Source organism: Ursus maritimus, unplaced genomic scaffold (assembly GCF_017311325.1).
Source record: "Ursus maritimus isolate PB19 unplaced genomic scaffold, ASM1731132v1 scaffold_13, whole genome shotgun sequence".
NCBI classification, from domain to species: domain Eukaryota; kingdom Metazoa; phylum Chordata; class Mammalia; order Carnivora; family Ursidae; genus Ursus; species Ursus maritimus.
The window spans coordinates 15,521,712-15,536,605 of NW_024423675.1; the positions used below are offsets into that span (position 1 = coordinate 15,521,712).

The 14,894-nt window shown below is 36.6% G+C and overlaps 1 long non-coding RNA gene across 1 annotated transcript in view; it reads right to left on the reverse strand.

Moving 5' to 3' along the window:
* LOC103675864 overlaps positions 1-14,894 on the reverse strand; it is a 586,760-nt gene that overhangs the window by 213,555 nt on the left and 358,311 nt on the right. The window contains exons 8-9 of the long non-coding RNA XR_005834300.1: positions 13,365-13,529; positions 10,228-10,317 (exon numbers count right to left, since the gene is read on the reverse strand). This is a non-coding gene — a long non-coding RNA (uncharacterized LOC103675864). The remainder of the gene's footprint in view (positions 1-10,227; positions 10,318-13,364; positions 13,530-14,894) is intronic.

Below are 14,894 nucleotides of genomic sequence, written 5' to 3' on the forward strand. Positions count from 1 at the left end.
AAATATTGCTACTTCCTGATAAATAGTCTATTAGTTTATCCCCAAGTATATTTGCTTGAATACCTCCTCACGTTCATCAAAAATAATCTCTTTTTTCTCTCCTGGAATACCTTCTTTCACTAAGAATCCCAGTTTCACTAAGAAACAGTTCAGGAATTATTTTTACCAAGAGGGATTTGAAATGGTTTTTACTGATCCAAGACTAAATCTAGAAGTGCCTGCTCCTCCTGAGACATGGTCCACAGACAGGTCCCCAAATACTCCTGTGAGACAGCAAATCTGCTTACCTGGTTCAATTCTGCTCAGACTTTCCATGCCATTAGGTTCTCTATGCACCCCAGGGTAATGACACTTGCCATGTAATTCAGAGAAGGGCTTGATGTTCCTTTCAGCTTTACTTCTTGGTGGCTGAGCCCTGTTCTTATTATATTTTAAATGGAAGTTTGGAAATAGGTGGTTCTGTGTCTAATACTATTACCATTTCACTCTGTGTTTTCGAAACTGGACCCGTGCCCTATTTCCTACTGAACCACTTTTAGTTCTCTAACCCAGAACAGAAATACACCGGTTTTCTATGGTCCTGTTTGGATGTGATCTGTTTGTTGACCCTGTCTCCAAGGTAGTCATTTCTGTCCTGGTTTTCACCTATAGCACTGCTATTTCCTCCAAATCCTCCTCACCTTAGAATTAGGCCCCTTTTACCTCAGCACACAACATAACACTAAATCTACCATTGGAAATCGACCATTAACTGGAAAAGAACATAAGTCCCACTTCAGGTTATTTTAAATTTGTGACAATTTTAGAATCCTATTATTTTCTTAATTATCTTATGTGAAATTTATTTTTAAGGCATTGATAAACACAAATTGAATAGTTGTCTTAAAGTCTTTGCCTCACTTGAATATTTTCGTGTATGCATGTACTTTTCCCCCCTTGGGCATAATCACACATTTCAATTTTGTTATATTCTGACTTCTCACTGCATGTATAGACAAAAGCCCATTGGAATGGTAGCTTAATAAATGCCTGACATTTAGAAAGTGCTCTCTAAATATTTTTGTGAATTATTTAGCATAGTTTCTTGAATCCAAGATCTCATTTAATGTGATACTTTAAAGAATTAGCTCAAAGGCATAATTTATCCCTATAAGGATGTATGACCCTGTTCCCTGTTAAAAAAATAAAAAGTGTAATTGTGATCTTATACAAACAACCCTTCCCACCCAGAGCCCCATTTTGCTTTTAGTGTTCTGCAGGTATACATAGCAACAGAACAACACTCTTTTCATAAGCCATGCTCTCAATATGGATGTCCTCAGCATTCTTCAGACAGACCATATAATGTCAAGGTAAAATCAAAGCTTTGGTTTGGTTCTCACAAGTACCAGTAATAACAACTACATCAGAACTTACTCATCTATCTTGAGAATATCAAGTTTCTTTTGACTTCAACTTAACCCTCATTCCAACTTCAGAAATGCAAAACTGGCAACAAGAAGACACTATTTTGTGAATGCTTAGGAGTCTAAGTCTCCTACTAATACTAATGAGATTAAACTATTTTGGGGGGGATCTGGGAGGGGGAGAGTTGGTAAACAATTTTTTTACATACTTCTCAACACAATACATTCTTTTCAGGAGCATCAGGGCAGTAAAAGAGCAGGTAATAAGCCCTTCATGTTCAATACTAAAAGGAATTCAACACTTTATACTTACTGTTTTAATATCTTGGTCCTTTGTATAGTCATTGGCATCACTATTAAATTATACAGAGATTACCTAGTTCTTCACTGCATAAAAATATAGGCAGAGAAAATGGATCTGTATTGCAATAAAATGTCAGAATTTGATAAAAATTAAAATGGGTATGTATGCCCCAGAAACAAATACAACATATACATTGAAATATCAAGGTGAGTGAGGCAGAGATTTTTTTGTTTTAACTTTTCACTTGTATATCTATCAATGCCTTAAAAGTACACGAAGTTCACACAAGATAACATGATTCTAATAAAACTCCAGGGAAGTTTTTATTATTATTAGTAGTAGTAGTAGTAGTAGTATATGTTGATAACTTGATTTTGAAGTCCTCATATGTAAATATATACTGACTGGAGTAGGTAGAAAACCTTGCCAAAAGAAAAACAATGAGGGGTTCCACAGAGAAGTATCTACAAATGACCCTTAAACATGTGAATAGTTGTTCAACTTGAGGGAAAAACAAAGAAATACAAACTAAAACAACTCAGATACAATGTTTCCTCCTGTATTGGCAAACTTTCAAAAGCTTAACAATATACTTTGTTTGTGAAGCTGCAGGAAAATAGGCACTCTCAAACACAGGATTACAAATTGGTGCAATTTAATGGAAGAGAATTTGGCAGTAGCTAACAAAACTAGATATCCATTTACCTTTAGCCCAGCAATCCTACATCTAAAAAAAATTTTTTTTTAAAGATTTTATTTATTCATTTGACAGAGAGAGAGACAGCCAGAGAGAGAGGGAACACAAGCAGGGGGAGTGGGAGAGGAAGAAGCAGGCTCCCAGCAGAGGAGCCCGATGTGGGGCTCGATCCCAGAACACCAGGATCACGCCCCGAGCCAAAGGCAGATGCTTAACGACTGAGCCACCCAGGCGCCCCTACATCTAAAAATTTACACTGAAGATATGCTCTACTAACATAAAATAATGTATTCACAAGAGTACTCACTGTGGAATTATTTATAAAAGTAAAATATTGGAAATAACCTGCATGTTCATGTATAAGACTTCTGTTTTTGGACAAATGAAAAAGCTAGAGTTGAGTTAGCATCCTACTTGAAAGAAAAAAAACTAATTAAATTAAAAATCATCAGACCAAATACATAAAAAACAGTTTTCAATACACTAACACAACAAAGGACAGTGATTCCTGAGAGACAGTATATTAGTCAGGGTTCTCCAGAAAAACGGAACCAACAGGAGATGCATGTATGGGTATGTATCTACCTATATCTAAATTTATAGCTATATGTATTAATCTACCTATCTAGAGAGAGAGAGAAAGAATTTATTACAAGGTATTGGTTCACATGATTATGAAAGCTAAGAAACCTCAGCATCTGCTGCCTACAAGCTGAAAACCCAGGAAAGCTGGTGGACTATTCAAAGGCCTGAGAGACCTAGAGCCAATGGTGAAGATTCTTGTTCAAGTCTGAAGGCTTGAGAACCAGAAGCACGAAGTAAGGGCAAGAGTTGATGTATCAGCTCAGTTGGTCTGGCAGAGACTGAATTCAACCTTTCTCTCCCTTTTTGTTCTATTTAGGCCCTCAACTGATTGGATGATGCCCACCCACATCGAGGTGGACAATTAGGCTGAATCCACCTGGAATTCTAAATGCTCGTTTCATCCAGAAACACTCTTCCTAGACACACCAGGAAAAAAAATACTTAGTCAGATATCTGGGCATCTTTTGGCCTAGTCAAGTTAATACAGTAAATTACCCATCATAGATGGAAAACAAATGAAGTGAACAGTGCAACAGCTCCCACTTGGTTACTATGAATTTCCGCCATGGCAGGGAGGAGGTACTGAGGTGGACCCCAGCAGACTCTCAGTTGAGGAGATATGGCTGAGCGTGGAGGAAACCAAGGTGACCAGAGTTCACAAAACAATACAGAGAAATGAGACCTACACAGAAATAGAATCTCAGAAGTCTAAAGTGTCCTCTGAAGTATTTATCGGAGTACTGATCCTGACATATTTCCTCTCACACAGAATTAACATGAGGCTAGAGAAAGCAGCATCTCAAATGAATAGAGGAAACAGTGTCCGGCAGTCACACAGGGCTGGGGATACTGCAAGTTCCCACCAACTAGACTCATAATTCGTGGGTCACTGGGTACAGTATTCAGAGTGTACTCTCACCCCTAGAGACGGAAAAACCCCTAGAATGAGCATGGCTCCAGATCCTCTTAACAAATCATAAAAGTATAACCCAAAAGGACCAAACTGTTTCCAAATAACATAGCTACATCCCAGAACAAATATCAAGAATAGAACCCTGAATGTTGGCTCTGGATGTCTGACAGGTTTGGAATTCGGAGAAAGCAGTCCAGCCAGCAGATATCATGAACAAACTCATACTTCTAGAATTACATAAAAATTTAACCCCTGAGGCTGATTGTTTGCCATAGGGTTCAGTCCACACATTCTGCCCATCTTTCTCCACACCCAGTCTTCCGCATCTTGTACTAGGCTCACTTTCAAGTCAGCTGGGATGAATTTATCTTACTCAACCTCATTGTTGTGCCAGGCCAGGATTTTCACATGAACTCTTCTTCTGCCTTATCCCAGCAATTGCTTGATCAATTCCTTGACCAACTTCTTACCTAACATTGAATCTAATATTGAGAACGGAAAACTGAATAGAACCCAATACAGTGTTTATATCTAGTGAGGGTTCAGTTGATGGGTTTGAATTTAATTTTGTTAGCTAAGCTTTTTTGTGGTTTCTACAGCACCAAATATGTTCATTTTTGTGGCTAGAAACTAGATGGTCCTATTTGTAAGAACACAGATCTTTACTGAAGTACTGAGATGGCACTATATTTCTTTTAGCTGGGCTACAGCTGACTGCATGAGATGTATACACAATCATAGAGGTGGCAGTAACTTTAAACAAACGCAAGTGGAAATCCAAAATGAAATGGGAACCACAAAGTAAGAGGTCTTTGCAGACAAATAATTCACTCACAGCAGGATTCATATTGGTTATATGACATTGGTCTATATCAAGCAGGGTTCCTGAAAACACTTTACACTCCAGCTATCTATCACACATGCCAATAGCCCAAGTCAGAAGGCGGCATGGGAGAGGAAGGAAAATAAGGGTGTTCCTAAAACAGATTCTTATAAAGTCTCTGGTTCTTATGACAAGAATTATCTTCATAACAAAGATTTCTGTAATGTTACATATTTTGCTTGGCCTCTTATCAGAAAAGGGGGCAGACAGGTATCTCTTCTCATTGTTTTCTGAGAACTCAGAAAGAAGGAATGATATATGAAAACATGAATACAGACTGTAGACCACTTCTCTTCAGCATTTACTAGTTCTGCCGCTATTTTGTGCCTTTATCAAAGACATCTATGTGATTTTTAGGATTTTAAGTGCTGACATTAGAAGGATGAATGCCTTTGAGCAGCGAAGGCATACAGGAAAGTCTGCACTGGAAGCTTATTGATTTTCAATTAAAAAAGTGTAAGGGATCAGTTTTGATATTTCTGTTTGTATAGTCTTAAAACACTGGGCAAAACTACATCTAAGGTAGAAATTACCTCAGGCAATTGTGATCCCACATGCATTTTTCTTTAAACTCAGCAGGACTCGCTTCTAAAATGCATAGCTTTTGAAAGGAATCAATTATACCACAGGTCAAAACAAGTCTTTCAAATATAAGGATGATAGAATTTCTCACTCAGACATAAGAAATTAATCATGCAACACGAATGCTAAATATGTAGAGAGTCCTAAATATTTGAGGTTCCTCCTCCCAACAGATGACATGGTGACATGGCTACTGCAGTTATTACTTATACAGGACACATGGCCTCTACTCAATCAATACTTGATGATTGACTACTGATTGTTGCTATCTAGATAATTCTCTACTACTGCTCCAAGACAAATCCATGGAATAATTTGGAATATACTTTATATATCTGGGTAGAAAATATCTTTTATTGATGGTTCTTAAACTTGGCTGTACTTGAAAGTCACCAAGCTTCAACCAGACGATGGCATCAGCACCAAGGAAACACTGAGGCGATTGCTCTATTGAGGCAGGGGTTTAATCATTAATGCACGTGAGAATTGCTTGGAGATGACTGCTGGGCCAAACTCCGCCCTACCTCAGGGTTTCTGATTAGGTAGGTATTACAGATGGAGTGTGTCCCTCTCAAATTTATATTAAGGAGCTGAAGACCTAACCCACAATTTGACCGTTATTGGAGCTGGGGTCTTTGGGAAGCAATCAGGTTTCAATGAGGTCCTGAGGGTGGGGCCTAGCCTGGTATGGAATTATGTAGGAATAGTGCCCTTATGGAAAAAAAAAAAAAAAAAAAAACACCAGACAGTTCCCCCACACAGCACAAAGATCAGTTATGTGAGCACTTGAAAAGATGGCAGCCACCTGCAAGCCAAGAGAAAAGGCCTCAGGCTAATGTCTACTTCGCTGGCAGCTTGATCTTGGACTTTCTAGCCTCCAGAAACGCAAGAAACAAAATCCTGTTGCTTAAACCACCCAGTCGGTGGTCCTTTATTATACCATCTGAGTAGATCGATACAGTCGGTCTGGAAATTTGCATTTCTTATGTATTTCCAAATAATGCTGCTGTTGCTGGTCCAGCAATCACATTTGGCAACCACTGTCCATAGAGCACCGCCTCTAACATTAGTGTGAACACAAGTCACATGGGGATCATGTTACACCCAGATTTTGATCCAGCAATTTAAGTGTATGCAGGACCCAAGATTTTGCATTTTTTAACAAGTTCCCAGGTAATGCTAATGGACTATATTTTGAGCCGTTAGCTTAGAGAGACTCTGAAAGCTCAGATGTTACCTCTGAGTTCTAGAGCAAGGCCTGAAATAATCACATCAACTCCTCTCAGAAGGGTTGTCTCCCAAAGTCCCCACCTACTTCAAGACCTAGCAGAAGTTTCACCTCCTGTAAAAGCCTTCCATGAACAACAAAGTCAGAAATAAATTCTCTTTTAAATTGTAACTGTTACAGATTTGCCTCTCAGTTATTGTTGTTTTATTGTCCTTGCTACTTTTTCTTGAATACTTGCTAGATTCAGGGAGCACACAAAATGTTTTGCAAACCTTTTGCTTAATCCTTAAAAGAGCACTATGAAATGTTGTTAATTAACCCCATTTTAAAGTGAAAAAGAAAAAAGGCTCAGAGAATTTAAATGCTTGTCCTGAGGACACTAAATTAGAGTATGACGACCTGGGGTGTGGAGGGGCTTAATTAGGTCCTAGAAATGCCAAGTAACCAAGACTATACCTTTAATCACAAAACTGAGCATCCTTCATTTGAAGAGTAATGTACCAACAGTTTCATATTAAAACCATGACCCTGGGGGCACTTGGGTGGCTTAAACGACTGAGGATTCCAGGGTCCTGGGATCGAGCCCCTCGTAGGGCTCTGTGCTCAGCCAGGAATCTGCTTCTACCCTTCCCTCTCTCCCTACCCCTCCCCTTGCTCACGCTCACTTTTGTGTGAGCATGCATGTGCTCTCTCTCTCAAATAAATAAATATTTTAATAAATAAATTTAAAATAAATATTTTTTTAAAAAAAATCTCGGGAAAAAATCTCTCAAAGATAAATTTTAAAAAATGACCCCAGATACTATGTGCTACGGGAACAAATTAGAGACAAAAAGAGTTGTCACAGAGTTTACAATGTAGTAGAGATGGATATTGATTATATAATTGCATTAATTAATTTATAGTCCTAAAATAAGGTAAGTGCTCTGAAAGAAATAAATACCATTGTTTAAGACAGTATAAGAATAAACCTGGGGTGGGAAATAGGGAAGGGGGCTCTGGGTCAAGGAAAGTGTCTAGGAGCCTGAAATGCCTCTGTTAAGAGTCTAAGGATGGTATGTTTAGAGATGAGGGGGTGGTTCCTTCTAGACAGATGAAATCACAAATATCCTATCACTAGAAAAAATCTGGCATTTCTCCAGAAACCGAAACAAGACAACTGTGACGGTACTGCAAAGAACTGGGGAAAGGGGTAAAAGTTATGCTAAGTGTGGCATTACTGTTATAATTATTATTTGATTAAACATAACTTTTTTCTTAACTGAGATTTTTACCTTCTTTTTCTTTGTGTTAGGGTTGCCAGGTATAAATATAGGATATCAGCTTAATTTTAATTTCAGATAAGCAACAAAAAAAATTTGTAGTGTATCATATATTTTTGGGATAGACATTTTTAAAAAGTTGCTGTCTACTGGGAAAAAAAATTAACTCGTTGTCCTGTACTTTTATTTGCTAAATCTGGCAACCAACTCTATATAGGAATCTTTTCTGAATTTTCTCTTAGTTGTTTCTGAGCAATAGTTCGGGACACTCACTGGCTCCACACATCTTAGAAACGTCTCTATCACACACACCTAGGCATGGAACACACACACACACACACACACACACACACACACACACACACTCCCATTAAATGTTATGGAGCATATACTGCATATCGTGCATGTTCTACGTGCTGGGGATATCATTTAAGTGAATAAGGTTCACTTTCTTTTCTTGTACATACACTTACATGGCACACACCAAACACATACACATCCTGCATGCATCAACAGCCAGGGAAGGTACTGTACATACATCAAATCACTTAACCCCAACAGAGTCACTATTATTACTTACATATATTACTTCAAGATAATAAGAATTAGGTCTTATTAACCTCATTGTTATTGTAGTTCAAAAGTGGAGGAAATTGTAGCTTAGGGAAGGCAAATAAGTTGACTGTTGTAATATAGCAATTAGGTGGCTGAGTCAAGGATCAATGCATCTGTCTGACTTGAGAGCTAGCATATGCTTCTAGGTCCTACTGACCACCCTTTAAGAATGCGAACCCTGCACATTTTCTCAATTATGGAATATTAACTTGATTTTTTTATGTTGCTTTGTTTTTGCTTTGCTTTACTACTTTTAAATTAAAAAAAAGAACTTCCTTAAAATGCAATTATATAATTATTATTAACTGCTCATTTGTTATTCTAATGGTTCAAGGTATCTTGTAAAGGACTCTGTTTCCATATTAGTTTTATATTTAACCCCACATCAATCAGTCATACGAAGACATTCTATATTATAGTTTTTAGATCATGAGATTTCTCCAGTGTCAGACGGGAGCATTAGAACTTTCCCTCCCCACAAAGAGATACTGTCATGCTTTAAAAAATAAAAACAAAAAACAAAATAAAACCTCTTAAAAATGAATATGTCTTCAAGGTAATGCTTGTAAGATAATTTCTGAAGAATTTATGGTCTTAAAATTCTACTACAAAGTCCCAAAACACAACATTTTATAGTAGCAAGAGCAGAGTTTCTCTATTCTTCATACTTTTATCATTAATTTGTTGCAGTATTTTCCAATTCTTGAATTGTGGATGTTTAACAACAACAACAAAAAAAGAAAAGCTGTGAAACTTTTGGGTTATTTATTGTTGGGCGACAGCCTGTAACATAGCTAGATAAACTGTAGTTTTACCAGTGCTTTGGACTTAAATGCATTAGAGCTCCCTGACTCCAACATCCACTTGATTTATGGTTTGTGATGTAAAAATACTAGGGCTCAGATGGCTTTAAGTGACTTTGAAAATTAAGTAAAGAAGAAAATGTAACGACTAATCTAAACTTGCTGTGAAATATTAATTATGCATTTCAAGTAAAGGAAGTAAGCAAGCAATAATTTAATCTGTGACATAAAATAAATCCCAAACTGTACTCTTGCTGAAGGCATTTTCTAAATAAACACTTGATTTTTAAGTCACAAAGGAACTGAAGTTGAAACCATTAGTTACTATACTATACTAAACATTTCCCTCCAGATATCTGTTTAAAAAAAGAAAAAAAAAAATCCAGTGTGAAAGGTGAGTTAGGGTAGAAAAACAGCTCTAACCGAAAGGAATAGAGCATCTTTTAAAAAAAAGTACGCCACGTGAAGCTTCTTAATGATCCATTACAGTGTAAGATGACAGCTGCAACTGCTTAGTCAGAGTAGAAGAAAATCTAAATGTAGGAGCAATTGTAGCCTTTATTAATGACCTGCTAGGAATGTGGGCAAACTGCCAAGTTCAGACATGCAGCAATACCTCTCTGATAACTGAGCATTCCAAACCTCCTAGATATAAATTTCTTCAAACTCCCTAAACCAGAAATAATATCCTCAGCATTTTGAATTAGGCAAGACACACAGGCATGTTATCCATATTATATTAATCTTCGAAATGTATTGCCCAAGGAGGAGACATGAAAGAAAACAGATTATCTCTACTGGAGGAATTAACACTTGAAAAGAAAAAGGGTTTTAAAAAAATGCATCAGAGGCAAACACAACACATCTTGAATCTGCAAATTTGTAGGAATTTGCTTTTCCCAGCTGGGTGCACAAAAAACACTGTGATAACACAAATATTTTGCCATACCTGTTACAAGAGCAGCTTTTTTTCTTGAGATCTCAAAGTCATAGTAAATGCATCCCTCAGAATGTGGATGGCAGGCGTATCATTTTTCTTCTGTCAAGATGAAGAAAGTTGAGTTACCCTAACATGTCCACTGGACATACAAGGCTTTAGCTTATCAATTTTTAAAATAAAATATCAGCAAATTTGAATTATATAGAAGTCAAGCTCTTGGACGCCTGGGTACTCAGTCAGTTAAGTGTCTGCCTTTGGCTCAGGTTATGATTTCAGCATCTTGCGATAGAGCCCAGGGGTCAGCCCGGAGCCCCAGGTCAGCTTCCCCGCAACATCCCCCCCCAAGGTCCACCCTCCACCCCCACTCATGCACATGCTCTCTAATAAATAAGATCTTTAAAAAATAATAAAAAAAGAAGTCAAGCTCTTAGGCTAAGTCAATTTTGGTGAAGTTGAATAATTCTAAGATGTATTTGGAAATTGCTAATCAAAGACGGGTATTTATAAAAGCTAGCATCAAATGTAAACTACTTGTATGTAATGGATTGTTGAGACAGAGAATAACTCAGGAATAAGAAAAATAACGTTTTTTTCCTAAAATGGTTCTAAAGTGTGGCTCCCTCACTGGCAGCACAAACATCACCTGGCAGTGTTAGAAATGCAAATAACCAGGACCCCAAATAACCAGGACCCACCCGCCTCCACCAACCTACTGAACCTAGCCAATCAAAACTGTGAGGTGGGGCCATGCATAGAGTTTAACTACTTCAACAGGTGATTTCAATGCAGCTAAGTTTAGAAACACTTCCTTGCTAAATTTCTAATTTGATCTGAGGTGAAATTATCCAGTTTTCACTTATGCAAATAAACATGAAAAAGTCACCTGAAATGAGGGGGAAATAGACAGTTTTTACATTTCTGCAAACAAACATGAGAAAATTCACCTGAAATGGTGTCATCTTTCTTTAGCCCAAGACACAGTTCTTTAAGTGTGAGATAAAAGTAATTATAAAAAAGGAAATGGTGTCATGATCCAGAAGAGCTTTTGAAAAGGACTACAGAATAAGGCCACACAAAAAGCAACATTTAAAAGTACATTTTTCTGATTCTGTATATTGTTAGAGAAAAAGAATAAACAGTATGACAGTCTTTGTTATACCCACACACATATATACATACATACACACTCATCCTTATTAGTATTAGACTGATTGGAAATATCTAGAAGAAAATTAATCTAACTACTTACAGTGATTATCTTTGGTTGGCAAGACTATAATTAATTTTGATGGTTTTTATGTTTACTATGTTTGCTACATTAAATATGTATAACTTCTATCACCTTTGAATTAAAATATTGCTATTTAGTTTAGCGAATATCCTCTAATATGTATATCTTGTTGCTTAGAACCTCTATTGAGAAGTTGGCATGGAAACCCATTATTAAATTCTAAAATGATTGTGGGTGGTTCCCAAACCTGTCTGCAGAACAGATTCACCTGATCACAGCTCTAGAGATTGTGATTTAATTTTCCAAGGCTGTAACCTGTGCTTTTAAAGTGTTAAAAGATCCCCAGGTGATTCTAATCTGCAGACCTGTTTGGGAAGCAGTAGTCTACATGGTTTTAAATGCATTTGTTTACAGTGTTACCATCAAAAAGTAGAATTAGGGTCATTACATAATGATTCCTGAGATGCCTATCAGAGTACAGAAAAACAAAATTCTGATTTTACCTTCTTTTGATACCCCAGACAAATTTTCAGAACCCTGCTCTCATTTGTAATAATTACTGCTGACATAATCTGGGCAGCATCATATTATGTATTCAACAGAGAGGAAATTCTTTGGTGCCATGGTAAACACAAGACATCAGGGTCAGATGTGTTCTGACAGGATTTATTTGTTATGCATAAATCTGGATTCACTATATCTTGTTGCACATACCAAAATTCACTTCATCATGGCCAACTTGCACTCTGTATGTAACCACATCTGTGACAAAGATTCTCCTAATCTGCATACCTCAAAATTCTAGATTTTGCTTGCTAATGCCTGACTGAGACCTATACCAGAAGTGTGTAGAGTTAGAAGGAATAGATGTTAAGAATCATTCCTCAGCTATCACACAAGGACACTACCTCCTATGTGGAGATTTCCAATCATCTCGGAAGATTTTTTTGTTCTTTTTATTTCCTCATCACGGGTTAGAGATTCACAGGATAAAATAAATAGGTAAAGTTTATAATTATTAGATTATAGTGCATAGTCTTTGTTTTATTTTACTTTTTTAAAGATTTATTTATTTATCTTAGAGAGAGAGAGAGCAGGGAAGAGGGAAAGAGAAACACAAGCAGACTCCACTCTGACTTGGGGCTCCATCTCAAAACCCTGAGATCATGACCTGAGCCGAAACCAGGATTCTGACGCTTAACCGACTGGGCCACCCAGGCGCCTCATGCACAGTCTTTGTTTTATGTGCTATTTTCATGCATGTGATACAATTTATATTGTACATATTTTATAGCCTAACATAAAACTAATTTTAAGACAAGAATGTACTTAAAAAACAAAAAGAAATTAAAAAAAAAAAAACTTGTGCTATTGCCATTACTAAAATGCACTAAAAGAGACCCTGAGTCCTGCCATTTATTTTATTTTGACACCACTTCTTAAATCCATTCTGAGTGAGAGTTCATCCTGACATTGCAAGCTACAAATCAGAAGATTGGCAAAGTAAGATTATTTAAATTTGCTTTAGGCCCCATTAAACAGAGACAGTTATAAGGCCAGTGACATAAATGTTTATGGGAAATTAATACAAATTTCACTTGGAACAGAATGACTGAATGGAAGAAAACCCTACCACCAACTGACAGATACCCATACCACTCATTTTTCTGCAGGAATAATCAGGCATCTTCCTTCTTATTTCTGATTTCCTTTGTTTAAAATAAATATTTTTTTTTTTGCTATGGGGCAAGCGAAAAAGCATCCAATAAACCTGACTTCTTTTTCAGGTATGGAGTGAAATAATTACAAAGAATAGTATCTAAAGTGGTTAAGGTAGTAATACTAGCTTCTATAGCAGATAAACTCTGAAATTTCAGTGGCTTAACACAACTATTCCCCTTCCTCCCTCACTAACCTTGCAGCAGAATGAGAGTGCTCTTGGTTGAACAGCTTTTCTAGGTAGCTTTTTTTTCAAAAGTGATTTAGGGAAGACGTCCTTTCATTTTATGGAAACACTTGGCCATCAAGTTTACCATGAAGCCGTCTTCATTCAAGGCAGCAAGAGAAGATCATAGAGGATCTATGAAGGAGATTCACACAGGTCAAGCCTCAAAGTGAGCCACACTGTGCCCTGGATGGAAATCAGCCTCAAGACACTAAAACCACAAAGGAGGCTGGGAAATTTATTCTAGCTAAATTCCCAAATAGAAGAAATGAAACTGATGGTCAGTTAGCACTCTCTTTGAAGATATCCAATCATCTGGGTTTAAAAAGACTGAGCAATGTCATCATAATGGAATCCCCACAACCTGAGCATTTGAGTTAAAATTTATGCAAACCTTATATTCATTTTTAAACAGTACTTTTTTCTATTTTATACAACACAATACTGTATAACACACACGTTAACGCCATTGGACATTATTATTGGGAACCTTAAATGCTATTACAATTTCATGTGATACTGCTCTTTTAATTACCAAACACCACCAAAATAAATTTTATACGACTGAAGAAACTCATAAAACCATCTCTCCTGAACAATATCAAAACATTATAAAGAATAATTACCAGAATATATATTTTTCTTATTCTCGATTAAGCACCAGATTAATGAATTAGCAAAAGAATATCATGGCCTTGCAAAAAAAAACTACATTATTGCCTTTTTTTCGTATTAGTTGTTTGTGTCTGATTATTTTGTTTTTTCACAGCTTGGTTGAGATATAATTGATATGCAAAAAAAAAAAAAAACAGCCTATACTTAATGTATAATTTGATGGATTTCAATATATGCATACAACCATGAAACCATCAGCAAAAAGAAATAAACATATCTATCACCTCCTTTCATACTGATAAGAATACACTACTCATGAAAGAATTAATCAAGATAATGTGTATAGTCATGTATGAGCTGTTGATCAAAGTTTAGAGACCATTACTGATGCTGATGATTATTTGAGGCTGTGTCACATACACAAATAAACACACACATACATATATTTGGGTAAACACTAATTATATTCTCAAAAATCTGAATTCAAAATTTTTTAAATTGACTAAACAAAGAAAAATCACACTTTTACTGGGATACCCTGCATCATTCACTGCTTAAGCACTGGCTTCTAAGTCCCTGCAAGCTGATCTCATAGAATACTTCAATTTCAACCATTAGATGGTCAATTACATAAAAAATGAGTCAAAGTCAAGTAACTTTCATTGCTTTGTGAACATTTTAACGTTGATTACAAAAATCCTTCTATTGCACATTGCAGTTTGTTCATTGACAGAGAGAAATATGTATCCACAGATTTATGAGCAGAGAGATGCTATTGCCCTATTTTTGGAACACTAGGGAAAAGACCAACTGCTTCAGACTTTGAAAAAGATAAATTTCAGGGGAGCTTGGCGTATTTGGCAGACACAGTTAAAACTTTGAATA